The sequence below is a fragment of the Aptenodytes patagonicus genome, chromosome 5 (assembly GCF_965638725.1).
Source record: "Aptenodytes patagonicus chromosome 5, bAptPat1.pri.cur, whole genome shotgun sequence".
Taxonomy (NCBI): domain Eukaryota; kingdom Metazoa; phylum Chordata; class Aves; order Sphenisciformes; family Spheniscidae; genus Aptenodytes; species Aptenodytes patagonicus.
This window is the reverse complement of record NC_134953.1, coordinates 46,692,654-46,719,781: the sequence shown is the minus strand read 5'-3', so window position 1 is coordinate 46,719,781 and position 27,128 is coordinate 46,692,654. Positions and strand designations below refer to the sequence as shown.

Sequence of the window (27,128 nt, the reverse complement as noted above, 5' to 3'; positions counted from 1 at the left end):
CAACAGCATTTTGCAGATGAATTTGTATTCTTTTTATAGGATTATTTTTGTAACCCTAGTTTGCAAGTGAGTTTATTACTAGTATTGCTAGTAATTTTTTCACGTTGCAGTTATCAATTGTCAGACACATCACTGTCTAAGACTGCGCTGTGTGGGCAGGAGATCTGGCTCTTGATTGATAAGCTGCAAGTGGAATTCTCTCCCCAAGGCTGAGAAAGAAGATTATTAATTGTATTTTGAACATTATTCAAATAGTTTTCCTATATCACTGGAATAATAAAGTGATTTAAGGAGAAAGATCCTGAGCTAGTAGAAGTCAGTGGTGGCTTTCAGGTGGGGAGTCTGGATATGAATGATCCTATAGTCGTGGCATCACAGGGCTCTCTTCTTTTGGGATGGGTTTTTAAGCTGTGGGCTAAGTTCAACAGTAGGTACCCAAGTTGGGAAGGTTAATGCTGACTTGGATAATTCTTCAGAATGTTTCACTTCTCTTGGTTCACTGCATGTGCACATTTGCAGTAAGCCTTGCAAAGGCAAATTAGATATGTACTGCACACTTGGCTGTACGCCTGGCTCCTTACATATCACTCAGGGACAGACCATGTGCCTTGAGCTGCTGGAAAAACTTCCATTGACTTGACTTTCGTTTCAGGACTTTAATACATCTCTTGCAGCTATACCCTCTTTGAACAATTTGCTTCTTGGACATACATGCTCTTCCACACTCTTTTGTATTGATTTTCCCCATTTCAGTTTTATTTTATCCTGTTACTTTCTTCTGATTTGAGTTGAAAGTTCAACTGATAACCAATTTTTCTGTAATGCTGGTTATATTATGTCAGTAAGTGGGAATAGCATAGCATCTCTGTTTTCACTCAATGGGAAGTGACATACTGTTGACTAAAATTTATTGCTAATATGCTTTGATGAATGTTTCAGAGTATGTTATTGTTTTACTTTTTCATTTCTGGACACCTTCTATTTCTGTTTTATCAATTCTATTTCCTCCAATTGTTTTAGACATAATGTATGATGCTAATAACATGTCAGCATCAAAAATCAGGAGCATAAAATGATGTTTTTGCTGAAAACTACAGTTAGAGAGGAGAGTGATTTATAACGTTCTTTAAAATATGCAATTACATTTGTTGATTGAGATGCCAGTTACATATAAAAAAATAGGGGAAGATGTTTGAATTTATTTAATATGGAGTCATAATTTATAGATGGAAGGCAGATTTATTATGTAAGCTAGCCCAACTCTGATCAAAAGGACTATCCACTTCCTAGCAACTCATTAATCCTCCTTTAAGCTTCCAGCATTCCTTGAGAAGACTTTCATACAAGTTTTATAGGTGTTCAGTCCATTAATCTCTTCTCATTTTTTTCCTTTTTATCCAATAATACTATGCTTCAGCTCACCATGTTGAATCACTGATTTTCCTTTCAGAGATCCAGGCCATGTATTTCATATGATCACTTCAGTCCATTTTTGTAATAGTATTTTGTAATAGTACTCACCTTGCATTGGAATAAAGGGCAAAGGGAAGTTCAACTATTGACTAATGTAAAAAAAATAGACGTAGGCTGGTGTCAAGTAGTTCTTATCACTTTTCACCCTGGCTCATACATTTTGGTCCTTGAGGTCCCTTTTAACAAGGCACTTAAGCATATGATTACCTTTACCCATGCAAACATTTCATCTGACCCATCTTCCATGTGCTCCCATTTTCTTGTTGACTGCAATTCCTCCATACTGCTCCTGGACATTGACTCCAGAAGGCTTCTTGGAGAAAAGTATTCCTGCTGGAGTAATTCTCTACTGAGCAGGAGCGCGGTTCCTATGTGGATGCCCTATTCTATGCATATGAGTGCCCAACCGTGTTTTTCCAGCTATCTCTAATTGGGTGTCCATCACTGCCAGCTGATTGTTTCTTCCCTAGTTTCTCCTTTATTCAAAGGATATATGCTTTGGATTATTTTTCACCATCTGTATTAGCTAAGATCTTGTCACGACATCAGATGTGTCCAAATTAGCTCGTCTTTTTTTCCCCGCTGCCCATTTTTTGGCTCTGTTTGTCTTTCTAGTGTTAACCGTGTCTCCCAATATAGAATAATTTGCCAGTTTTCTTAATATGATTATTTCTCACTCTTCCAGATCATTTACGAAAATATTAAAGAATAGGAATGATAACCACAATTCCCTTGTTACTGCAGAAGATGTCAACTTGGCATACTACTACTTCTCCTCGTCTTTTGTTTACATTCAATTAGTTAGGTTTTGGATCTGTCCAATCCAATTTGAACTAACATTTCAATTAGTCTTTAATGCAAAAGAGAGTAAATGCTTCATTAAATTACATGCTTTATTAAAATAGCCATCAACATCCATAAAGAAACTTTCTAACATGATGTTTTACAATATAAGTGGTTTTGCACAAAATATCACAAACAGTCTTGAAATATGTATAATTTTAATTAGGTTGCAATTTAAAATGTTAGATTTTTAATATCTTCTGTATGAGGGGATAATAAACTGATATAAGAGCTAGAAGATTTCAGATTTCTTGAGAAAAATTCTGTGGTTTTGTAGGGAAATGGAGCACTTGGGTCCTTCTGAAATCACAAATCACAGAGCATCGTGCTTGTCGCTGAACAAAGACAGAACAAAAAGATCATCACTGTCCCCCAAGATATTAGTACAAAAATTTTCTGCTGATGGAGAGAGGATCGGGGTTGAGGGCAGATATCTGCCTGAAATTGTTCACAATTGCCCACAGGGCAACTTCTGTTGTCATGTGCAATGATACAGATCCCTTGAAGTCAGTGAAATAGCATGAGTGTTTCTGACAGTTACTTACTGCGTAATGTGGAAGAAGTGCACCATAATTTGTAACAAGTCTTTTAAGAATATCCAAGTTCCTCTATCATATGATGAATGGTATCACTGCAATTTTGATGCTTTTACTGGATCATTTATGCTTTTTGGAGTCCTCCCTTCCTTAGGCCACAATCTAGTCAATCACTTAAGCATGTCTGACATTTAAGGATATAATTAAGTATGTTCATATTCAGAGAAGTGCTTACATTTGCCCTTAACTCTAAGATGAGCTACCGCTGTGGGGAACTGGCTATTGAGCTATGTTTCAGTTCACACAGGTAATGGCAACCACTAAGGTGCTTAAACTTTGTATAAGGTTTGTCAGCCTTCTTGGCTCTGGGTAGTCACTCAACAAACAAAATCAGGTCTTTTTCTCTTTCCATTCCCTCAGCAAGTATTTTAATTTAAATATACTTTTCCTCCTGGCCTATTTGCCCATAAGAAAGAACCTGGTAAAGCATCTGTCAGTAGGTCTACGGGGACAAAGCAATGTCTCTGCTCCTACAGTTGCAGAGTAGACTCCTAATTATGGCATGAAGATATTTTAGAACAAAGATTTAAAAAAAATACTGTTTTTATTGGCTGTTCACATGCCTGCTATAATTAATACTACACTGGGAAGTTTGCTTTCAGTTCAGTTGAACACATCTACTTTTAGCCTTGATGACCAAAGAATTTCTCATAAGCTCAGCCATGGATTAATGTTGAAAAGATGTAAGTGACTTTTTTTTTTTCCTTTTAAACCCTACAGCCACCTACATTGTGAATATATTAGCTGGAAAGCCATTTCATCAGTGCTGCAATACATAAGTACTTACAAGTTTGAGACAGCTGTAAGATGCCAAGAACTGCTATGGAAATTGTAAAATATTTATTAGTACAATAATACTGCTTTATCTTGGCTTCAAATTATAATTTAAATTGTGTATCACAAGTGTATCTTTGTTCTTGAAAGAAGTTTTGAAAATGTCAGTTTAGACACGCTGTATAAATAAGTAGCTTTCTTTGCTTCATATATAGGCAACATAATTTGATCTTTCAATTTAAACAACCATTTCTTATTATATTCCTAAATAATGCATTTGAGTATTTTCACTTCTGCTGCTGGAATACCATTTACAGGCAGGAGAAAAATCTGACTACAGCTGAAATTCAAGATTTTTATATAACTGATCTTAGTTATTGAATTTGGAAGTAATAGAAAGAATATGTCTGTCTTTCCATATTTAAAGCTTCAGAGAGGTTGATCCAATCTCCAAGTGCTAGTGAAAAAAAGCACTCTTAAATGAAATACATGTCAGAGCAATTTCAAGAGTCAGAAATTTGCAGTTCTCTTTCTTCATCTATTGTAGTGTGTTTTTGTGTAGGTAATTTGGGGCTGGTTTCTCCCATCCTTGCTTGTGAAATGCCTTCTGGGGTGTTAAATATTTTTCACTTTCCACTCTTTAAAATTGGGGTAATAATTCTTAACTCAGGTCTGGATGTGGCCTTAATGGTGAAGATAGAGGAGACCACACCACAATTTAGCTTCCTCTGTGTTTGGTCCATCCCACGTCTTCTAATACTGTGGTGCTGATGAGCGAAGGGAAGGAACATGGTCCATTTTCAGATCTCAACAAAATCTTCACTTCAGACTATCTTACACTACAAGCCTGTTTTGAAACTTCATTTTATGTGTATAAAAAGCTTGGGGAAAAATATCTGTGGAGGACTAGGTACACTTTGATTGCTGTAAGATCTTTGTGTCGTATGGACATGCCATGGCTACCCTTAGGTGCTCTACTGGAAGACAGCTGAGGCACATCTGCATGACATGGAGGCGTGAGTTGTCTGGGCTATAACAAGTCTAAATACAGCAAATGCAACAAGTCTAAATACAGAACCTCAGCTCCTTGTACCTGTGGTTTGAGCAAGTGCTCAAGTACTCTTAAGCAGTGGAAATTGCTTTTGAGAATTTGATGACGGTTTCGCTGAATATCTAGTGACAAAAAGGGGACATGGAAGAAACTCATAAACTTCTCCTGGGAACAGCTGCCTTAATTCTGCAGCTGACATGGATGAGCTGCCAGAGAGGGTCAAATACAGCTGGATTTGTTCTTTCTGCATTGTTTATTAATCATTATTTTCTTATGAGCAAATCTCAAGTTTTAATGGTCTGTGTGAACCTCGGATGGATTTCAGCTTGAATGAAAGGAGGGAGGTAGTAACAGCAGGATAAATGTAGTAGTTTTACATATATCCTTTTTTTTTTTGTAATTTTCTTTTTCACTTTAGTGTTATCCTTTTTAAATGACCTGCTATTTATTATGCAAGGACATTATTGTGTATCATGGCATGAGTAGGACATTTACAAAAAACAGCTAAATTAAATTGCTGATTTGGAGACCAGACTGCAATCAGAATTTGATTTTGTGTGTCACTTTTTTTTTTTAAGAACAGGCTTGTGTTAACCTTCATAAACTGTAAGTGCAGCATGGGCTTGGATCAAAAAAGAGACTTGAGCTCTGTTCTTAAATAACAGGAAGTTCCGTCCTTGTTTACATGCATGAGACTTTTACTGACAATGATGAGCTTAGAGCTTTATATGCTAGTTGCACAGAATACATAATCAACAGTGGAAAATAACTCTGAGCCACCAGCTTTTAAAAAGACAGGCTTGAGATACGTGCTGTGATTAAGGAGGTGTTTTAAAAACTCCCACAATAAAGTGCTCTGAAGGGGTGAATATTGTTTACTCCCAGACTGAAAGGTGAACGTCTGCATGGGATACTGCAACCTGGCAGAAAACTGTTTTGTTGTCTCATACTATATGAGACATATGAGACATATGATATGTTTCATATCATATATCTCATAACATGAGAATCTCATATTCTTATGAAGCATATCATGGACACGCTTCATTAGTTCCAATGATGCCAGGATTAAACAGGGCGGAGGAGTCCTGAGACCAGTGCAGATGCTTAGGCTGAGGTCTGCATTGATCTGTCAGGACTGTACATCCTCTCTTTCTCTTTGTAGCCTGTGAAATTTCAGAATAAAAGCAACAGCCAAGAAAGGTAAAGCTTATTTGTACAAAATAGGATTTTTAAATCTTTCCTTGAAACCCTATTGTGCTTTGTTCTCATTGCTAGGAACAGATTGAGGCCAACTTTCTCAAAGTCTCAAGGGATGAGAATTGTTGGTTAACCTAGTATATAGTTTCCAGTAATGGGCAGTTTATAGAAAATGGGAGTGTTTAGGTCAGCAAATCTCCTTAACTTGGATTTTTTTCAAAGGAGCAACATCCTGCATATTTCTTCTTATAGACTTCTATAATAAGTTTCACATGAAACTCTCACTTTGCCATAACTGTCCTTTCAAAAGGAAAGTTAAAGTGTTAAAACTAATGGACTATAGATAATTTGTTTGAAATTAAGGAATGTCTTTCTATCTTTATGTCAATGAGAGGCAGATGTTCTGAGATCCTGAAGCACTTGGGTGTTCCACCTGTACCACAGTTGCAGTGTCCTCCATACCCCATGGAACGGTATAAAAAAGAATCTTTTCACTGTGACTGGGCAAAAGCAAGTAATTCTAATAAACAAGATCTGATATGTGTCATGGCATTAGAAATTGGAATAATGCTAACAACCTTCAGAAAACTATAATGAGTTTTACTAATGTTTAGTAATTTTTTTATTTTCCTCTGGGAACCATGTTTCCTTTCTACATGTAATCTGGAACAGTGCAGCCCTAAATTCCTGAGACAGACAAATACATTTCATATATACATTTTCTGACCTTCTTTAAAAAAAATTAAAATATTCTTATCTTTGTTCACTAAAAAGACATATGTTTAATGGTCATTCCTTCTGAGTCTCTTTCCTCTACAAAGAGCAGTTCCTTACTTAATTTTAACTATTTGCTGACTGATTCAAGCTGTTTCTTATCTGCTTTTTATACGCATGGATTAGATTTCAGCTTTACCCTCTGTCACTCTAGGCTCCCAGAGTTTCATTTTTATATTTTCACATTTTCAAGGTATCATTGTATCGGAGAAGATACAGAATATATTCAAATGAACTCCCATTTGTCTAATTGTTTTCTGATATGTACTGGGATATCCATATTATTCACATCTTTATCCTTAAAGTATCTGTGAAGGATATTTGAATTATGCTATCACTTGTGAATTAGCAATGATGTTGGGAAGATTTTTTTTCCTGGCAGATGATGGATATTGAAGAGGGGAAAAGTTTCTCAGCACTATGGTTAAACAGAATCGTTAATTCCAGAGGAAAATAAGCCAAATGTCCCCAGGTTCTGCATTGGAAAGGGTTTGTTGATCCTAGATGTTTTGTGTAAGAAATGAAATCTCCTTTTAAGAAGAAGAAAAAAAAACATTCCACTTTCCACCAGTGCAATAGTATGTCCTTTACCATCTGGAGTTCAAGGCAGCTGTGACTACCATCTTCTAGGAATCACAAGAATAAAACCTGTGAAAAATGTATTTCTGTACTTGAATGTGAATTTGAGAATAAACACAATAAAGAAGGTAAATGTTAGCAGTCATAACATTAACATAAACTATGGAGAAAGAAACCTATTTCCCCATTTGTGTCTTCAGATAGCCCAGTTCTGTGTCCTTCTGTCCTGGTTTCGGCAGGGATAGAGTTAATTTCCTTCCTAGTAGCTGGTACAGTGCTGTGTTTTGGATTTAGGGTGAGAACAATGTTGATAACACACCGATGTTTTAGTTGTTGCTATGTAGTGTTTACACTAGTCAAGGACTTTTTAGCTTCCCATGCTCTACCGACTGAGAAGGCTGGAGGTGCACAAGAAGCTGGGAGGGGGCACAGCCAGGACAGCTGACCCAAACTGGCCAAAGGGATATTCCATACCATATGACATCTTGCTCAGCATACAAAGCTGGGGGAAGAAGAAGGAAGGGGGGGATGTTCGGAGTGATGGCGTTTGTCTTCCCAAGTAACCGTTACGCGTGATGGAGCCCTGCTTTCCTGGAGATGGCTGAACACCTGCCTGCCGATGGGAAGTAGTGAATGAATTCCTTGTTTTGCTTTGCTTGCGTGCGCAGCTTTTGCTTTACCTATTAAACTGTCTTTATCTCAACCCACGAGTTTTCTCACTTTTACTCTTCTGATTCTCTCCCCCATCCCACCAAGGGGGAGTGAGCGAGCAGCTGTGTGGTGCTCAGTTGCCGGCTGAGGTTAAACCACGACACCTTCTTTATCTCAATACCCGAATAAAGACACGATTGAACCTTAGGTATGTCTGCAAATCTATTTTAGGTACAAAACTTTATCAGCATTTTTTGGGTACAAGTGGGAATGTTAACCTGAGGGTGTTGTCAAAGATAGACCCAAGCCCTATACTTAAGAAGCTCTATGCTTAATGATCAGTTGTACTAATCAGTAATGAAATATATTCAAAAATCCAGATTATATAATAGTTAATTTGAAATAAAGAAAATCTAAAAATGTAAGTCTTATTGCTACTTTTAATTTGAAGATATCCATCTTCTAACAAATTGCCTTTCACATGGTTTTCTCTTAATTATAGATGGTTCAAATGGAAAATTGGCTGGTGCAAATTTAGGCTGTTCACCTTCTGCTGTCTTTGTAGCCAAGCAAAAAAATGACCTCTGAATCTGTACCGGAGAAACTTGCAAACAGATATTTTAACAGGTAAACCATTGATTTTAACCTTGAGCATATAGAAAACAGTGGCAGTTCCCTTTATCAGCAAAAGGAAGGAGTCATCCGTCATCTCTGGATTTATGAGGCTTATAACTGAACTGATGATAACAATGGTGTTCAAGACTTTCTGCTGTAAATTGCCCGCTCTTGTCGTATACTGCAAATAATTTTGATGTATTTAGCTGGGCCATTAATCTCATTAGTTCCTACAGTGGTTATGGGCTGACATCCACTCAGGTCTGTAGAGTTAGCAAGCAGTTAAGAAAGAGGATTTTTATGATCCTTTGGAAAAGCATCCTCCCCCCCATTTTTCCCCTTTTAAGGAGATTCTGCTTTTAAAAGGCTGATTCGAGACCTGCCCTTGAGGTGAATTATGGAGTAACTTTATCCCTCTCTTAGCGCCTGGCCTGGTTCACTCTGGTTTACAGAACCTTTCTCCTCCACATTTTAACCCTACAGAAATATACCTTAAATTTCTAGATCTTGAAATAACTACAGGCAACGTAAAATTCATCCTGGTCTTTCTCTCCAGAGATGGATTACGTGCTTGGGAGTCCATCACCATTACAAAATGTGATAAATCCATGTCCTCCATACACTGCTATAAATCAGGACAGAAGTGTGACTTCAATAACAAGGCAGCGCTGTGCTGCCCACTTTATACTTATAGGTACACCCTTGTAGGACTTACAACTCTGAACAGAAGAATATAAGAATATTTTGAAAGCTTTGGGCACTGTGTTGCAGAGAGATTTTAGATCACTCCCTTCCTCTGCCACAGTTCACTCTTTGCAAGCTCCAGACCTTCAGCTGTAATGTCTTGATTGTCAGTGGAAATAGTATAACGCTGGATAGGTTTTCAAATCCTCTATTGGCAAGATTTTTTTTTTTTGTTTGCTTGTTTTTAATTAATATTTAATTGGGTGTGTAGACAAAGGGTTATATCATCAATTGCTGTAAACTGGCTTAGCTCTGTCAAAGCTAATGTTGCTGTATTGATTTATACAAAGTAAGAGGCTAACCTGGAGTTAAAGGAAAGTGCAAAAACTTTCTTCCTAAGAAGAAAAAGGAAATTAAAAAAGGAGATATCATGCTGTGATCTGTGGTATGGTAATAGTGGTTTGTTGACTGCTAGGGAAAGATGACTCCTGCAAAAAAACTGGAAAATGATTGGGAGCTTTTGCCTTTTTTTTTTTTTTTTCCTTTAATCTTACTATTATCATAGAAAGTTTATTGCTAATTAACTTTATGGGAAGGAATTATAGTAGTAGTAAGCAATTAAAGAATACAGTATGTTTTTATGCAATGGTGAGCAGAATTAATATAACTTCTTTACTTGCTTTTTAAGCTTTGCCTTAGCCTTGTCCCTAGATATAAGATACTGTTTTAACTGAGATAAACTGCTGTGATAAGAAACAGTATTTTGTTAAAAATCAGAACATATTTTCTCTTATTTATTAGTGTTAGTCATAAAACTCATATTGGAAATAGCACACAAATGACCTTCTTATCCATAAAATCATTGAAACATAACATGACATTTACTACCTGTGGTACATAATTAGACTCCCATTCACTTATACAACCATTTATTTCAGCCATTGAATGTGATGATTTTGAGATAAGTTGGCTTTCTATTGAAAAAATGAAAATTTTAAATTGAACACTTTCTCTCTGTACTCCACTCCTCAAAAGGTGTTATTTCAGATGAAGTAGTCAAATCTGCAAAAACAACCCCTTATTCTGTTTATGAAGTGTATCACTATCTATTGAACTGTTTTTTTCAGTTATTTTCTTATTGCATTTGATGATGTTATTTATATAATCTTTCACTATCACTCCCTAAGAGTGATTTTAATTATAAAATAATTTGTCTATTAATCCATCTGTAATTAATGTATAGTTTTAAAGATGATCAAGATTGGGCACTTAAAAATTATACTTCAAATTTTCTGTTTGCAAAATGAGTTCCAGTTTCAAAACGAGGTTCCAGATTTGCCTTCAAGTTCTGTTATTGAATAAAAGCATTAGTAATTTATTTAAATTCAAGATTTTTTTGTTGTTTTTTTTTTAATACTAATTTTGCATTTCTCTAAGTTTATTTGCATATTTGGTATAGACATTTAGTCATTCTCCAAGACTTGAAACATTACCCTTTGATTTGTTTTCTTACTTATTAAGAATTGTTAAGAAGGTGAAAATTTTGCATACCATCTCCTTTTTTCCCATGGGCTTAAATTACCTGAAGTTTGTTGCCCTGTTTCTTGGTCTCCTATCTACAGCACACGTTCTTACAGTTGTTAGCTTGCTGTCACTTTGAGATGTATATGTCTCTGCACAAACCTATCTTCTTGCCACTGTCTTAATTCCCATTGACCTCGATAAGGTAACAGTGTGACGATCTCTGTGACTGTCTTGGAGCAGGCTGGTGGGAAGATGATAGTTGCACCACTCCCATCACATTATTCCTCTGAATAAAGCTGATCATGCAGTTCTTGGCTAGTATGACTTCAATTTCAGAAGCCTTTGGTGAGGTTGGAGAAGCTGGATGCATGGGACAGCATGCATCTTTTACTCCTCAGAGTAAAAGAAGGTGAAACTCTTCATTGGTGTTTAATAGAAGGAACTGAGATCAACATCTTACAGTGGGTGAATCAATTGCATAAGTGAAATTTTAGCTAATTTGGAAAGAATGGAGCAATACGAAGGTGCTGTTAGCATCTATTAATATGTAAAAACAGTTCTACATCCTTTTTTAGGAGGACAAGGGACTTGTAGATTAAAATAAAAAAAAAACAAACTGAAACCAAGGTGCCCTTCAATTTATCAACAAGACCTCTCTTTACCTTTTGGTAGTGAAGAATGTGGTCTCTTCTGTCATGTTTTAAACCTGAAACTTGATGCCTTCTGCAGTACAAGGATCAAACTCTGCCCTATTTCAGAAAAAAAGGTATGTTTTCAGTCTTTCAGTTTCATCTAGTTCGTGTACATCTTAATGAAAACTGCTAAGAATGAGTTTTGGAGAGCATTTGGGATGAACTTTGGCAAGCTGAGCAGAAGGCTCTAAATGTAGTGTTAGAAGCAAGGAGTCATCTACAAAGTTCATGATCTTGGAGTAATAAGCATGACACCAGTTGAGAAATGTGAAGCAGAGGTTTGCTTGCAGTGTTCTATTTCTGTCCGCAGTTATTTCTAGAGTATAAAATTTAGCAAGATAAGCGAGCATAGTGTGAGTGAAGGATGATGAGAATGGACAGCACTGCTCTGTATGTAATGTGTTTTAATGTCCTCCCCACAACTTCCTGCCTCTTGTGTCTTTTCTGCTACCCACTGGAGAAAATCATTGGACTTTGGAGTAGATATGGTCATTGATGAGATTATTCTCATGCTTTTTTTACATTCTCTGTTTCTGGCATGAGAATTTCAGATAGGCAGGAGGGAAGGTTGTAGGCTGAAACAACAAGTGCAAAGCGGTTGTTAGTTGGACCAAAATGTATTAACCACTATGCTTAACATAATGATCAGGGATTCTCACTTGCTATAGTGATGAATATGAAAATCTTAATAAGGCACCCTCCATCCTAGACATACAGGAATTTGAAACTATTTGTAAAATTTTAATGCCAAAAGTGATTTCAGCTTAAATAACAATCTCAGAGTACTTATTGTAGCATTATGCATTTTATTTTATGTAACAACCTTTTAAACTGCTTTACAAGCGTTCTTCACAGCAGGTACCTGTTTCAGAAAGCCTGGGCAAATGAGGAGTTGAAATTACATTTTCAAACATGACAGAGGAGAAAATTCTACAAGTACTTACACGAATAAAGATGTAAATTTAGATTGTCTGGAAAATCTTAACAGGTTCCTACTCTAAAATCTGTCTGCATCTTTAGTTAGGTAAGTACCACTAAAAATGTGGCCTTTAGCTACTTGTCCTCTGAGTGACTGTTTTCTGGAAAGAAAATATATTTTTTTAAAGAGTTTCCTCGGACTTTAAGCTACTTAAAAGTTTTTTAATATTTATCTGAGATGTATATTCTATACTGCGTATTTGTATCTGTCATTAACTGTGAAGGACACCTCCTTAATGTAATCAGCAGTATTAAATTACAGCCCTAGATGGGAAATTAAGGTTAATTTTGCACACAGAAGAAATGCAGAGGAGACTGTCTGAATAGGTTGTAACTAACATGCTGAAATCTGATATATTGCTGACCTGCACAACACCAGCTGTGCTGGAAACATCACTGCTCCTGTCAGCATTGTATATGGGTATAGGAAAAGTAGTTAGGGGGCTGCATCTTAAACAAAGCATGTCCAGTATTAATGCATCTGCTAACAGCATGCTAGAGCAAAGGGTAAAAGGGACTGATTAATATCGCAACATTAGCTGTGTCAGTGGCAAGATTTCTTAATGATTTTTATTTTTCCCCTGAATCTTCCATTCATATTTCCATTTCACTTTTTTTAGTTTATGGGATTTGAAAGGATTGTAGCCCCTTTTGATACTGCTGGATCATATGCATGTGCTTAAAATGGAATATCTCTATGCTCAAACCCAGATGTGTATACACTGTTCATCGTCACGTACATCGTTCATCACGACATTCATTTGAGCCTTTGTGGTAAAGGCTATGTAGAAACAAAACAAATCCACACTTTGCAGATTCTTGCTTTGGTTGTGGTGCAAAAACTGAATTGGCCATCCAACCTGCTTTATTATAAAAACGTGAAGAAAACAATTCAGAAGACTTTTGCCACAATTAACTTGAGTTTATAGTCAGAAAATTTCAATCCAAGCATTGCAGAAGACTCTTAAACAGGTCATTTCTTATATTGAACTGCTTTGTGCCTTCAAGGTAAATAATTCGATATGCACAATGATGCAGCTGACCGAAGAACCATTGATGTGGCTGTAGTCTAAAACTCACTGAAGACTTCAACAAGCTTGGATAAGCTCTTAATTAATGAAGCTGGAAATGTTTAGGATAAAGCCCATTCTCTGTGATTTATTATACCAATTTTGTGTTTTTGCTGTTATTTGCCTTTCAGCTGGGTGGTTTGTGTTTAGTGGAATCACTGGAGATTTTGACGAGGTGCTTCTTTTAGACTAAATACTAACTAGAGATATTTGCAGGGAACTTGTGATTAAAGTAAATGAAGCAGATCTTTTGATGCTACCAGGTAATACGGAAAAGTCAATAACGGATGGACACAGTAAAAATATAATGGTAATCAGCCATGGTGCTATGGTATTTTAATTCATAGTGTGAGATCTGTATGAAGTCCTTAGAAAGTGCAAGGCTTTGCTAATGTACCAATCTAAAATTAAAAAATCTAGTTTGAATTGGCTATGATTTTTATACGTTTGGTTTAGGCAGCAAGATAGAAATATCCCTGAATTGCATGGTACTTGATTTTGTGTCTGCACTGCAGCACACTTTTTCACTGACTAGAGCCTTGTTTACAGCTACTTTCTATAGTAAATCTTCCCTATTGTTTTGTCTTTATTGGCTGTGCCAGAAGGCTACTGAGCTAAAGCACATAACAGCTATCCTCCAATACTTATGAACGCTTTGCGTTGCTCATCCATCATTTTAACTGGCAGTTATCTTGATGTAAAGTATCTGGAAGTCTCAAATCACCTAGAATACTCAGGATCTGGAAACAGTATGAATTTTTGAAGCAACAATTCATTTAATAGAAGTGGTATAAAATTAACATGGAACAAAATATGAACTGTCTTGCTTGATTTATTTCAGAATTCAGTCCACTTTTATTTGTAACATGGGGAGACCCTGAAAGCCACATATTTAATGATCACCTGTTTTCAGGTAATTTCCTAATGGAGTGGTTATATAGGGCTGTAGGTTTCTCCTTTTTTCTATAAGTTTATATAGGATATAAACCAAATTTCCAAGCATCGTGCTCACTTGGTAAGGCAGAAACTGACCTTTCCCTCTGAGCTAGCAACTGGTTTCAGCCAGGACATCTGTGGCTGTGGAAATGGTTTTCCTCTGGATGAAGAGGAACAGGACAGTCCTGGATGCATCCTTTCTGCTTTCAAATATCTGTATCGCCCAACAGGCTGTGGTATGTATGCTGGTTTGGAAAAGCAGAACAAAACCTGCCGTGCTCAGCATCTGGGCAGCCAAACCAAGGACTTGCAGAAGTGTTCTATCCGCAGAAGCTTCAGCTATTGGCAATGCAACTTGGAAGGACAAGTGTTTGCACACCACATGCTGGCGGAAAAGAAGGTAAATTCCTAATTCGCTAAGTTGTTCTGAGAACTAGGAACAAGCAGTCACTGTAAGCTCTGAACTAAAGCATGATTAAAAAAACCCAAGAGATTTGTCCGTATTTTGGTATTTGAATAATTAGGCTCTTTGCCACTCCACTGTAAAACAAAAATGATAGTTCTAATTATGCTTTATTTAACAATGTTTTTGGGTTTATTTTTCCCTTTATGTCCCTAGGGGGAAGCAAGTCTAACAGAGTAAGGTGGAGAGCAGGAAACCCAGGTTTGCCAGTGCTTTATGGCTCTGGAGCTTTAGATAATGTATTGCAGCAATTTATTTTATTTTAATGATGGAGAAGGGGAAACATGTAATTTTTCAGTCATTTCACACATGCCATTAGCAACATAATTTGAAAAGATAATGATTTACAAACCACCTGCTATCTGGCAGATGCTTAAATATTGGCACGTGCATAGAATATGGTATGAAACATATCTGAAGGTTTTATTTGCCCACTAATGTAATAGCTTCTGTTCTCCTAGAGAATGCTTTCTGTACAGGTTAATGATGTAGGGTTGCTTTTTCTTTTGAAGTAGATCTGCTGGGGATCTTTTTTAATAGACAACAAACAAGGAGGAACTCTATAGGTTTAGTCTGTCCTTTTCAATTATATTTATACTAGCAACTTTCAAATGGCAAGAAATGAGGAAGAACATCAGGTTTGTAATAACGTGAGACCTTTGGAAAGAATCCTGAGAAAGAAGCTCATGACATGTCTTAATATACCAGGAAGAAGAGTGATTTATATTTTACCTAAAATGTACTGAAGACCTCTGATCTTCTCAGGCATCCTTGGAAGTCAGTAGAAAAAGCCATGTTCAGTAGAAGCCCACTTCTTGTGGAAGGCCCATGGCATCACAAATCCTATGCTAAGCTCAAGGCTACAGTGGTGGTTACATCATTGGCAATGCTTTCAGCAACTCAGGCTCCAGAACTTGCAGTGAGTGTTTGTTATTTTTTTATGGATGCACATGTACCTTTTATGCATTTAACAGCAAGGAGTTAAAACTGGAGTTGGCACCATTTTACACCAAAAGTGCGACATCTTGATCAAAAGAGAATGCTTTGCTGGGAAAGAAAGCCATCGATAAGAGTACCCCTGAAGAAATTTATATCCTGATCCAAATTCAGTTCGGAAACCGCATTTGCCTACTCCTATTCACTTTCAGCGAAAAGCAAAAAAATGCCCACCCCCAAGCCCAGAAAACCTCACACATAAATAAGAAAAAAATCATAGTCACTGTGGCAGCATAAGCTTCTGAAATTGCTTAGAGGTACTTGGATAAGCTTAGAGGTACTTGGATAAGCATCCTAATGCAGAAGCAGCACCTAAACTATTAATTTTACACATGGACCAAAGTCAAGCTCAATAAGATCTATTTATTATGTATATTTGCTATGATTGTAAAATATTGTAACAGTCTTACAGACAACAGGATTACAAAGCCAACGCCAATGTATTTGAGAGATATGTGCTGGAAATACCAGACGGTGGGAATTTGCATTAGCCACCATAAGGGATGCAATCTTGGCTGTTAATCTGAGCAGATGGAAAAAGATGGATATTTTAGTTAATTGAGAGAATTATAAGCTACTAGGACATAGTCTGTATATTCAGTGAGAAGTAAGGAGCAGAGTCATAGATGGCACTTAAACTAACTTGGGTATCTTTACACTGACAACTCTAGCACAGGCTAGAGATGCCCAGGCTGACGAGAGAATAACCCTTCGGCACAGAATTATCTTTTCCTGTCTCTCAAGGCCCTGTGCTGGATGAACTAGATAACTATTTTTTATTCAAACTTGCAGTAATATATTGGAAGGGATGATAACCACTCTAGGTTTTTCAAGGTTGCTGAAAATGTAGCATACTTTGAAAAACTGGATTTTAAACATGAAATGTTCTCATATTTATCCAGCTTACATAAGGATTAGAAACCTTGCTAAATTCATCTTGGTATAAATTTAAAATAATAGCTTGGAGAAACATATGTAAAAACGGAAGTGTTAACCATCCCCCAAATGTTCCCCTTGATGCATGAGTTTTATTTAACTGTGTACCAGCTTCAGTTACAGCCGGATTCTTTCTCATGCAACCCTCAACTCTCTTATCCATAATTTTGAGTGATTAACGATTGAAATGTTATTTAAATCACTGAGCCTTCCTCTGTCAGAATTTGTAACTAACTTACTAATGGAGAGTAAAACTGAGCAATTTGTTCTTTTTTTCTTTTTTTTGAAAAAGTGCTAAAATTTTGGGCATTTCTGTTCCCTGCTACAAGGACAACATCCCCCCCCCCCCAATGAAACCAGAGGGATATCTCAGAAGGAGTGATAATGTAAACATTTGCCCCTGGCAGATAAGCAGTGTCAAATAAACTGGATTTGACAGCATTAACGAATTTACTGTGTTGGATTTGAATACATTAGCTGTGGTGAACTGTGGAAAGGTTTGATAATGTCATGGCTTTCAAATTATGGTCTTACCAAAGTGCTTAACAGATTTGTCTACTGTTTCACATCTGTAAATGACTACAAAATTTACACATTTAATGGTTGTTAGATTACCTGCCTGCCATTAGACTCTTAGACTACAGTGAATGAAAAACAGAAAACAGTACTTTCCCAGGACATAAATGCTTACTTAACATCAATGACACCCATGTATCACCCGACATGTCACAATACCGTGGCTTTGGAAAATCCAGATAAAACAGATGGTTATACCCAGCCATTAACTCTATTTAAGAATGTCTATCTATTACCCACAGAGAGTTGACTTGAAAAAGCTTGTTTTATAGTCATTGCATGTTAGAATGACATTTAATCAAAACAGTGATGTTGAACATTGATAACCTGGTGAGATAATCTCTGCTATTAATAAAGGTGAACTTTAAAAAAAGGTTTCTTCATTGAGGCCTCTTCATTTTTCTCTCTTGTCTAGCAATAAAGGAAGTAACAGAAAAAAGTGTAGCATTTATTATGTGATTAGTAGCACTTAAAAACCTAAAATGAACATTGGAGCAGGAATATATACAGACAAGAATGCATTTGAAAATATTTCAAGCTATGAAGTTTGGTATACAGGTAGAAGTAGACAGGTCTTAGTAACTTAACTAGTTATTATCCTTTTCATAAGATCACTTGAAAAAGCCCTAAAAACAATTAATGGATATACAACTAATAAACTCTATAGAAGGTAAGCTATAACCTTTGAATAGGGTTCCATAGAAATATACTCTATGTCTAATAAAGTATAATAGAGTTTAATAGAGAATTTTTTATATATTTTTCAAAGTAACATGTAAAATTAAAAAGAATATTATTCCTAGTATGAAAATTTATAGGCAGGCTTTCTTTCCTTATTGGTATGCAATTAGGACTCCTCCATCTGTATGTCACATTGATACATCATCTAAATTATGTGCATTGATGCATTCCCGATACCACCCTCACTCAGCTCCCAAGCCTCTTGTGGCAGCTTCACATGTGCCATTTCAAGACACTTGGGGAAAGTTAACGCAGTCTTGCTGTAAACTGCTGTTAAAACTTTCCAGTTTGTGGACTGAAACTTGTGCTGGACTTCCCATCCCGTTTTGGTCATTTTCCATTAATTTAAAAACCCAAAAGCTCTATTTCAATCTCAAATTCTGAAGCTGTCATTCTTCTTGGGGGCACGTGGGCAGCGGGTGGCCTTGGTCATGCGTGACAGCATTGGGTTTGCCACCAGCAAGAGAAAAGAAGGTTGAGTTGTTTTAATGGAGAGGTTCGGTAACAAAAATTGGCCTCAATTTTTGATGGAAAATATTTGCTTTTGTACTGATTATACTAATCTTTCTTTCACAGTATTTGCTGTTTCTATATCTTGCATAGTATTTGCTTAAACAAGGCTGATAAAGATAATATCTTTCCTTAATTACAGCCTGCCAGCTGAAGTTTTTGTCGTATGTCCATGTCCTTAATATAGCATACAATAATTTCACTGATTATAAGCCATTGCCTGGTCCTCTATTAGCTGAAGACTTTTTAACACAAATGAGATTTTCAGCTTCCGCAGCCTATTATAATTTTGAAAGATGATTTACCCCATATATTAAACAAGCTTGTAGTTTGTGTAAGTATAATTTTTACCAATATTTGAGGATCTGTTATACTACTTATTACATCTATTGTCAGTATAAAATGAAAAGACCATGGTGTAAATAAGAATCAGACCATGTAACTTAGCCTACTGAAAAATCTTATTTAATCAAATTCAATTTCTGTTAGGTATCCTATTTCCCATTGTGTATAATTAAGCTTAAAAATAACTGTCCAGCAGCTATAATGTGTAACAACAAAGATAAGTTGTAGTCTTGAATTTATTCATAATCCACTATTTATTTGTAATAATAATCTGCTATTTATCTGTAAACAATAAAATTAAATTTAATTGTTCATCAAGATAGATATATTTTGTCATAGTGACTCCAGCTACAGTTTTTAGGACATCATGACGTAAATCCAAACATTTCTAAGTAGTTACATCTAAGATATCATATATAAAATTAATAAGAATTTGGAAAAAAAATTAATTGTGAGAAATAATAACAGATGTTGAAGCTGGCAGTCTCAGTGAAAACATCTGCTTGTTTTCATTACAGTGTTTGCTACACATTGCTAGTAATCTATTTTTTTCCCTTAAATTATATTTTCCTGTAGTAATTTTAGATAATCTTTCAGTCCAGGGTTTTATGGGTGTCATTATTTCACAGATGGAGGAAAGAAATACAACACGATTGTGAAAATTTAGCACTACGTAAAACTGCCTATCTGCCATGCTACCAACTACCACCAGGATGAATGTACCTCCAAACTTTCTTTTATTTCCTTAGTGCCATCCTGAGGCTGAGACATACACCAATGCCTACCAAACAGCAAGGAAGCGCCTATTTTAAGTTGGAGTCTTCATCTTTAAGGTGTGAACCAAACCACTTTGAACTTACATTTGAGAGAGGTGCTGATTTCAGACAATGTTTCCAGTATAAATTCCAAATCAGAGACACTTCATCTTGATTTATAGTCTTTTTATAAACTTTTTTCTTTAAAATGAATACTGGCTTTTGACTAGTGTAACACAGATTTCCTCTTACTTAGTATCTCACTCTTTCTTAGCCACTTTAAGGACCTTGTAGCTGACATGGTCAGTAGTCAGCTATCCTACTTTACCTCTAGGTTAAGGAACCCTGGTGCACAAGGACTATATTGATGTCCTTTGGGCTATCTATTGATCTAACCATAGCAAACTCTTTTGAGCATCAATGACTTTGCTATCTGGTTTGCCAAAGAAAAAGTAGTACATAAGTGCTGTGGTGTATTAACTATGAGAAATGACATTGCTCAGGGAAAATAAATACTCACTTTTCTGTTGGTATAAACTATTGTTCTGAAAAACAGGTTGGATTGGTGCTTGTTCATATAAATTTCCATCTGAAAAGTAAAACAGTCTTGCTCAAGCTATTGGACAGCTACCTGGTGTACTACGTCTGTGTTGGTATTACCCTCTTACCCATCCTCTGGCTTGCTAAAGGTACATATGACAAGTTTGACTTAGTCACACCTCTGTGAAATTTTGTGTTACAACCAATTGATGTAGGTTGTTAAAATAATTTCTCATGTAAACATTTATTTCTTGATGTCCTATTATTCCATCCCCTGGTAATCACTATTAAATCCGTGTTAAAATCGATTGAGGATGCTCAAGTTTGTCTACAGATGTGGAAGGTTTGTGCATCTTGGCAGCCAGTCTGTGCTCTGCTGCACACACAGAGTTGGTGACAAAAATCATAGGGGAATAAACTGAAATGATTCTTTAAAAGTTTTTTGATGAAACACACAGAAAATGTAGGAGATCGTTGAGTTTGAACAGCTGTAGGCTGCTAGAATGCAGATCTCACCAGAGCTGCTCTCTTGCCAAATAGTGTTTTGCTCTCAGCAGCTCTCTGTAATTGTGTATGTGCTTGTCGTTCCTACTATCAAGCTTCTGTCTTTTACAAAATTGGTTCACCGTTCACATCAGCGTGCATATTGCTCATCTTTCCTACTGTTTGTGTTCTCCATCAGCCACCACTGCTGTGCGCACTTGGCTGCCAGCCGCTCTGCTCCCTGGTTTGCTTCTTCTTCCTTCAGTGCTACTATTTGTCACAAGTCCCTCAGCTTTACAAAACTAGCTATCATTACCGGACATGCCCCAGTTATGTTTAACATGCAATGTAAATGAAATCTCTACAGCATGCCTGTGGGGGTCTTTTTTATTGAGGTCCTGTCTCTCTCCATACCAAGTGCTGACAAAGCATCCCTATCCATCTGGCTCCCTTCAAAATCCTTTGTAAGAGCTACTTTTGCTTTAAATCTCACACTTATCTTTACTCAGGAACAAAAAAACCAACAAATCCAAACCAACCCAAACTAGTGAAGCATTCACTTAAGGTTATGAACAAATTTAAAAATTTGTTGAACCAGGGCCAAAATAAGTGAGCCTGGATGAAGAAAATGGCCAGCAGAATTTTTCTGGGACATTTAAGAGTTTTCATATATTAAGCTCCTTTCCAAATAATGCTATTAGACATCTCGTCCTTTCCATACAGGGCTGAAGACCAGACTCACTGCCTGCTGGAGCACCGCGGAGTCCAGGTGAAGAGTGACTTGTCCTGCATTATGCATCTGATGTCAGGCAGACCAGATGGCCACGGCCCTTGCTGAAAGCCCAGGTAGCACTTTCAGGGAACATGAATTTGAACTGCCTGTGAAGAAAACATGAAGGTGAAGTTTCTGGGCTCAGAGTATACAAGGCCTCGTGCCATGTCTGAGTTTACCAAGAGTGCAGTAAGCATCAAAGTCAGCATCAAATGCTCAAAAGATGTCCTTTCCCACATGTCAAGTCAAATGTACTGTATATCCCTAAATAAGTACAATTGCAAATAAGGATAAAAGTACTGAATAGAAAGTAGCTGTTATCAGCATGCTTCATGTTGTGCCTTTACAAAGAAATAAATTGGGAATAAAATGCAACACCTATCATTGGAGGTAAAAATGAAATGAGTCAGCCATAGATGTTACATGTTTGTGTGTTGTCTGTAACTGTACGGTAGTAGACTTGGATTCTTGCATTTTCCTTCTTTTTCTATTAAACCTGAATTTAAAACCTTATTTCATGAACTTCCCAATGATAAATCATAAGAGCTGACTGGACATTTCTGAGAAAGGCCATTTTTAAAGAGATACAACTTTTATCCAAAGCAGTGGCCTATTGAGTTGATGATCTTCTTAATGGAAGCCTTCTGTAGTCCACAAGACTTTGGTCACTTTCTGAAAAAGAAAGAAAGACCCAAATTTACAGTCTGGCTTTTTTTTAGCTTCACACTGAAATTATGAAAAAATGTCTAGGATACTTTCACAGTATAGAATTATGTCAAGTCAAATTTCCATATTTCCAAAGTTGTCATGACAGGCAATTGTTCCCCACTGCAGTCTTTTGGGTAGTATGTGTTTATGTGAGCAAACTCTCAAAAAAGAAAAGAAAATCATAGACTCCTGAGCAATACAAGTTGGACAATATATTAACTCTAGTATTTCTCACTTTTTAAGGCCAGTAATAAATGTATCTGGAAAATCTGTAGAAATGTTTATAGTAAAGGGTGTTAAACAACTATCTCCATAATTCTCTCATGACACTACTTTTAAGACCTTGATGGATTTTTACTTAGGGCTCTTAAATTATGAACGGCCAATTAATCTTCAGATAACAAAGTAATAGAAAAAATGTGGGGAAAGAAAAAGTATGACCTTCCAATACTTGCATGCAAACAATCTGGATGAAGGCATGATAACCACATAGCTGCTATTTAATGCTATTTAATAGGATGACAGTTTCTCTGTTGTAGAAGCATTTCCCAGCTCCTAGGGAAAAAACCCAACCTCCTGGACCTGCTTGTCCCAAATGTTGTTATATGGATGGATATACCTTCCTTGTGAGTCACGGTGGAAGGTTCTCACTGGTTGGTAAATCCCATGAGAACGCCAGTACTGCCCTAGTGGCCTGAGCGATCAAAGCCAGTCGGATAAGGAATGGAGTAGGAAAAACATCCATAACAGTTTATGTGTGAGGCATTTAAGCTGTACTGGTGCTAAGTTAGTCAGCACCTCCAACCCCTTAAAATCTTAATAGTGTAGAAACCTAAATAGAACCAAGAAATTGAGGTCCAGCCCACACAGATGCTAAAATCCTCTGTTCCTTCTTAGATTTTCCTACTATCATCAGTGGGTGCTGAGGGTGATAAGAAATGTGCAGCTTGAGGCTCAACAGCCTGGTCAAAATGTAACCAGTAGGAGCATCTTTGCTCCATGGGTCTTGGATCTGATGCTTATCTGGCATTGATTGCTTGAAAATGTGAAAGAGTTTGTAACTGCAAGTCACAGTTTTCTGTATAAAACGGTACATGTAAGCCTTTTATCTGCAAAAATCAGATGTTTGATATGCACTTACTAAGTCCAAAGTGCAGATGAAACTTTTATGTCAGCTTTTAAAATTTTTTTAATATTGCATTTTGAATTAAGCTGCTGGTGACAGCAGTCAAATGGCAGGCATTCAAGGGCGATATCAGGGATCATCATCTTGTTCAAATTACAGTTTTTAATTTAAGTAAAACTTTTTCTTACTGAGAATATTATGCGTTCATATTTTCATTTTATTAGTTTATGTATCCAGCTACTAAGTTATTTTCATGTTATAGAACTTTATTTTATATTTAGCAAATGAATGGCATCCAAGCAATTTTAGATTTAATTTGATCAATATTTAATGAATTACAATTATCATTACAACTCAGAGCTTTGCACTGCTGTATATTGCTGCATAATGTTTAATCAAGGAGAGAGAGAGAGACTAAAATAAAACTGGAAAAAAGCTATCAAGTTTATGTTAAAGAAATGTAGTGGGATTATTAACTAAATTACAGAGGTAATTAATAATTTTTCTAGTTACCACTTTAAAATTGAATTCCAAGAACATTTCCCTAACTTATATTTTTAAATATCTGCAATATTTATTTAAAAAAATACACAAAGAGCAAAATTATTTTGTGGTATTAATGTTTAAAATCTCTGTATCACTAGCAAAAATTTCCAGGTTCTCTATCTGGGAAAATGAGAACATTTCTGCAATTTAAAAAGGAGATCTGCCTATATGGACAGAATAGCACAGTCAATAGACTTGACTAAGAGACAGCTATGTAAATACTGTGGGAATCAGACAAACCCTTTAAGGTTAATGTATCTGAAAACAGTGAAATGGGTCATGAAAGTCCATGAAAAATGTATGTTTAATATTAAACCTCTTGTTCCAAAAACTAAAGGTATATTTTCCTCAGAAATGCAGGTGATTGACTATATTTAGTAATACCAACATTATTTCCCAATTTTTTTTGGTTAAGTAAAACTTATGAATTGTGAAACATCTCTTGTACTGCATGCTAGATAGAAACACATGTATAGAAACAAGTTTTGAACAGGAAGCTTGGAAAAAGAAAAAAATTAAAAATTTCTTTCACTTCAAAACAAGGCATTTAAAAGACCCAGTTACAGCTTTTGAAAACAAGTTTATGTATAACTATTTGGAATAAATGATACACTTTTTCTTTCCAGGTGTTTCTGAAGAAGTTAACTCAAGACTCTCCTCGTTTGATGCAATGTCTAAAGACATGGATTAGTTATGAGCAAGTAGGTGCAACACACCTCTGGCTCTGCAACGTGCTGCCAGCTTCAGTGGTATTCACATCTTGTACGCAAGTGCTGGGCTTCTGCCTGGGCTCTTGCTGTTACCCGAAAACAGGACGAAGATGCTCTTCACCCACATGCTTGTGGCTCTTGTTTTTTCTGACAGCGACTGATAACTCCTGGTAATGGAACATACATTGAAATGCCCAATTTATTATCTTTCTCTAGACAATTATTTGTTTACTTCAAGTGTAAAGCTAGACAATTTCAGACTAAGAATAAGATCTAATTTTACCCATGAGGGCAGTTTACTGTGGGAACAACTTATCTAAGGATGTGGTGAAATTTCTGCCACTTGAAATCTTTAAATCAGAATTTAATATGTGGCTAATATATAAATAAATATGCTAGTTCAATGAGGAGTTATGGTTACAGGGAGGAAATTACTGAATGAAATTCTGTGGTCTTCAAGGTGCATGAAGTGCTATTTGGATTGTAAAAATGAGTCCACTCTGGTCTTTAAGCCAGTAAGCCATAATCATACAGCCAACAGAGACATGAACTAGCTATTGATTGATTGTTGTTTTTAATTGATATGCAGACTGTGTGTTAAGTAGAACAAAAAAATGAGGTGGGGGAACTTGTTCTTGAGAAGGCACAGAGAGGAAAATTGTTTCCGTAAATTGTTCTTATTTTTTTCTGATTTTTTTTAGTTTAAGAAAAGTTTGTTGTGTTTCATATCTAATTAGAAGTTTGTTGTCAGATAATGAGTGTGTTGTGATAAAAAAATCTGCGTTAAACACTGTCGGTTACAGCTAAATGAAAATGAAGGTATTTTTAGCTTAACAATAATTTTCCTTATTTGAAGACTTTTGTTCTTTTAGTTAGCAATTTGGAATGCAGTATGTGGTTCTCGTCATGTGTGATAATTTACCATATTGTAGCATCCAATTTTATTTGGTGTGATGACTGGAGATATCTTTTAGCCTTTTAAAAATATTTTGCTAATAACAAATTAAGAGTATAAAAATCTAAAAGCAAAATACAAATAACATCCAAGCTCAAAATGTTTATCTATGTAAAGGTTTTAGTATAGCGATATTGTAGAACCCAGCCTTGCTTAGTGGTTTCAGGACTGGACTCTTAATTTGCTTATTTTTATCATAAATCATGTTTTTAAATAATGCACTTGTGTTATTCTTATTTTCTAGATGTCATAACATTTTTTTGAAATGGGAAAAAATGGCTAAATTCTAATATTATTAATATATACAAAATACAACTTCCGCATCTGACGCTATTCATCACATCCCAAATTAATCATCAGGGACAGAACCCAATATCCCATTTCAAGCAAAGACCAATAGCTCTTGGGGAAATTAAATCATCTTTCAGAAATATTTCATTCCGAAAAGCTAATAATTCAATGGAAATGGATTTTTAGAGGAAAAACCTGAGTGTGTTATATAACCTTTCTGTAGGGTTCTCCATCTCATACATTAACATTTCATACCACATTTTAAATCAGAATTTGTTGAAAAATAGTTTGTATTGTTGTTGTGAGTGTCACAGTCCTTTAATGTTTCTGAAGTGATAATAATATGATTTGGAAACTCAAGGGAACATCACTTAAATCTGATTGAGACAGAGACAAACACAAAGGAAGGGACAGATACAGAGCAGGAAATTCTCATTTTTGCAATGACATTTTAATCTCATCTTTTCCCTCCCCTATTCTACTTGAGAATAGTGCGACCAACCACTTCTACAAAATAATGTGCAATCTGCTTTTCTGTTACCCTTCCTGCTTGGTATGAAGATTTAATGGAGAATGGAAAATGGTATAGGCATATTTATTTTTAACTTTTCTGCTCTAAGTAGTAGATAGCTCATGGCTACGAAGTGAGGGAGAAGAGGACTTATACCCTATTCTGAAGATGGGAACAAGGGAGATGTTGTACTTAAAAGGGGAAAGGCTCATTTTGGATTTTTTTTTGTTCCATTTAAAAATAAAAGACATATAGTATCTTTGTTTTTTCTGAATTATAAAGCAGGTGTTCAGGTGTGCACTTCTGAAAGGAACAGGAACTGAGCTCAGCTGCACTGCTGTGTGTTGAACGTTGTTTCATGGTACTTGCAGGCTCTGCTGTTACAGATGCTTGCAACTGAGTCTTCTGCTTACCTCAACACTAGTAGAGTCACAATATGCTTTGGTAGCCAAAAGAGAGGTTGTTTTGTAAGTTTTCAGAATATATTTTTTTCCTTTGTATGGATTCTCTTTTTCTAAATTTATTTATGCTCCTGGAGGTGCAAGAAGTGTGATCATCAGCAGGGCTCACACTTAATGGTTCCCCATGTTTGCCTGTGCCCCATGTTGTCCCATGTGCTACACTGCCCTCCTGTGTCTGCCCTATGAGACCGCTGGTCGCCCCTCAGCTACCTCTGAAGGAGCTGCAAAAGATAACTGAGAAAAATAAATCCATCACCAGTAGG

General features: G+C 36.2%; 1 long non-coding RNA gene across 2 annotated transcripts; it reads left to right on the top strand.

The window, feature by feature from the left end:
- Positions 1–14,608: 14,608 nt before the first annotated feature.
- LOC143160444 (uncharacterized) lies at positions 14,609–24,968 on the top strand. Of its 2 annotated transcripts, none has more exons than XR_012995380.1 (4): positions 14,609–14,840; positions 19,757–19,840; positions 21,509–21,631; positions 24,564–24,968. It is a non-coding gene; the product is annotated as an uncharacterized LOC143160444 (long non-coding RNA). The 2 variants fall into 2 exon arrangements; XR_012995379.1 differs by lacking the exon at positions 14,609–14,840 and adding an exon at positions 15,645–15,822.
- Positions 24,969–27,128: the final 2,160 nt, after the last annotated feature.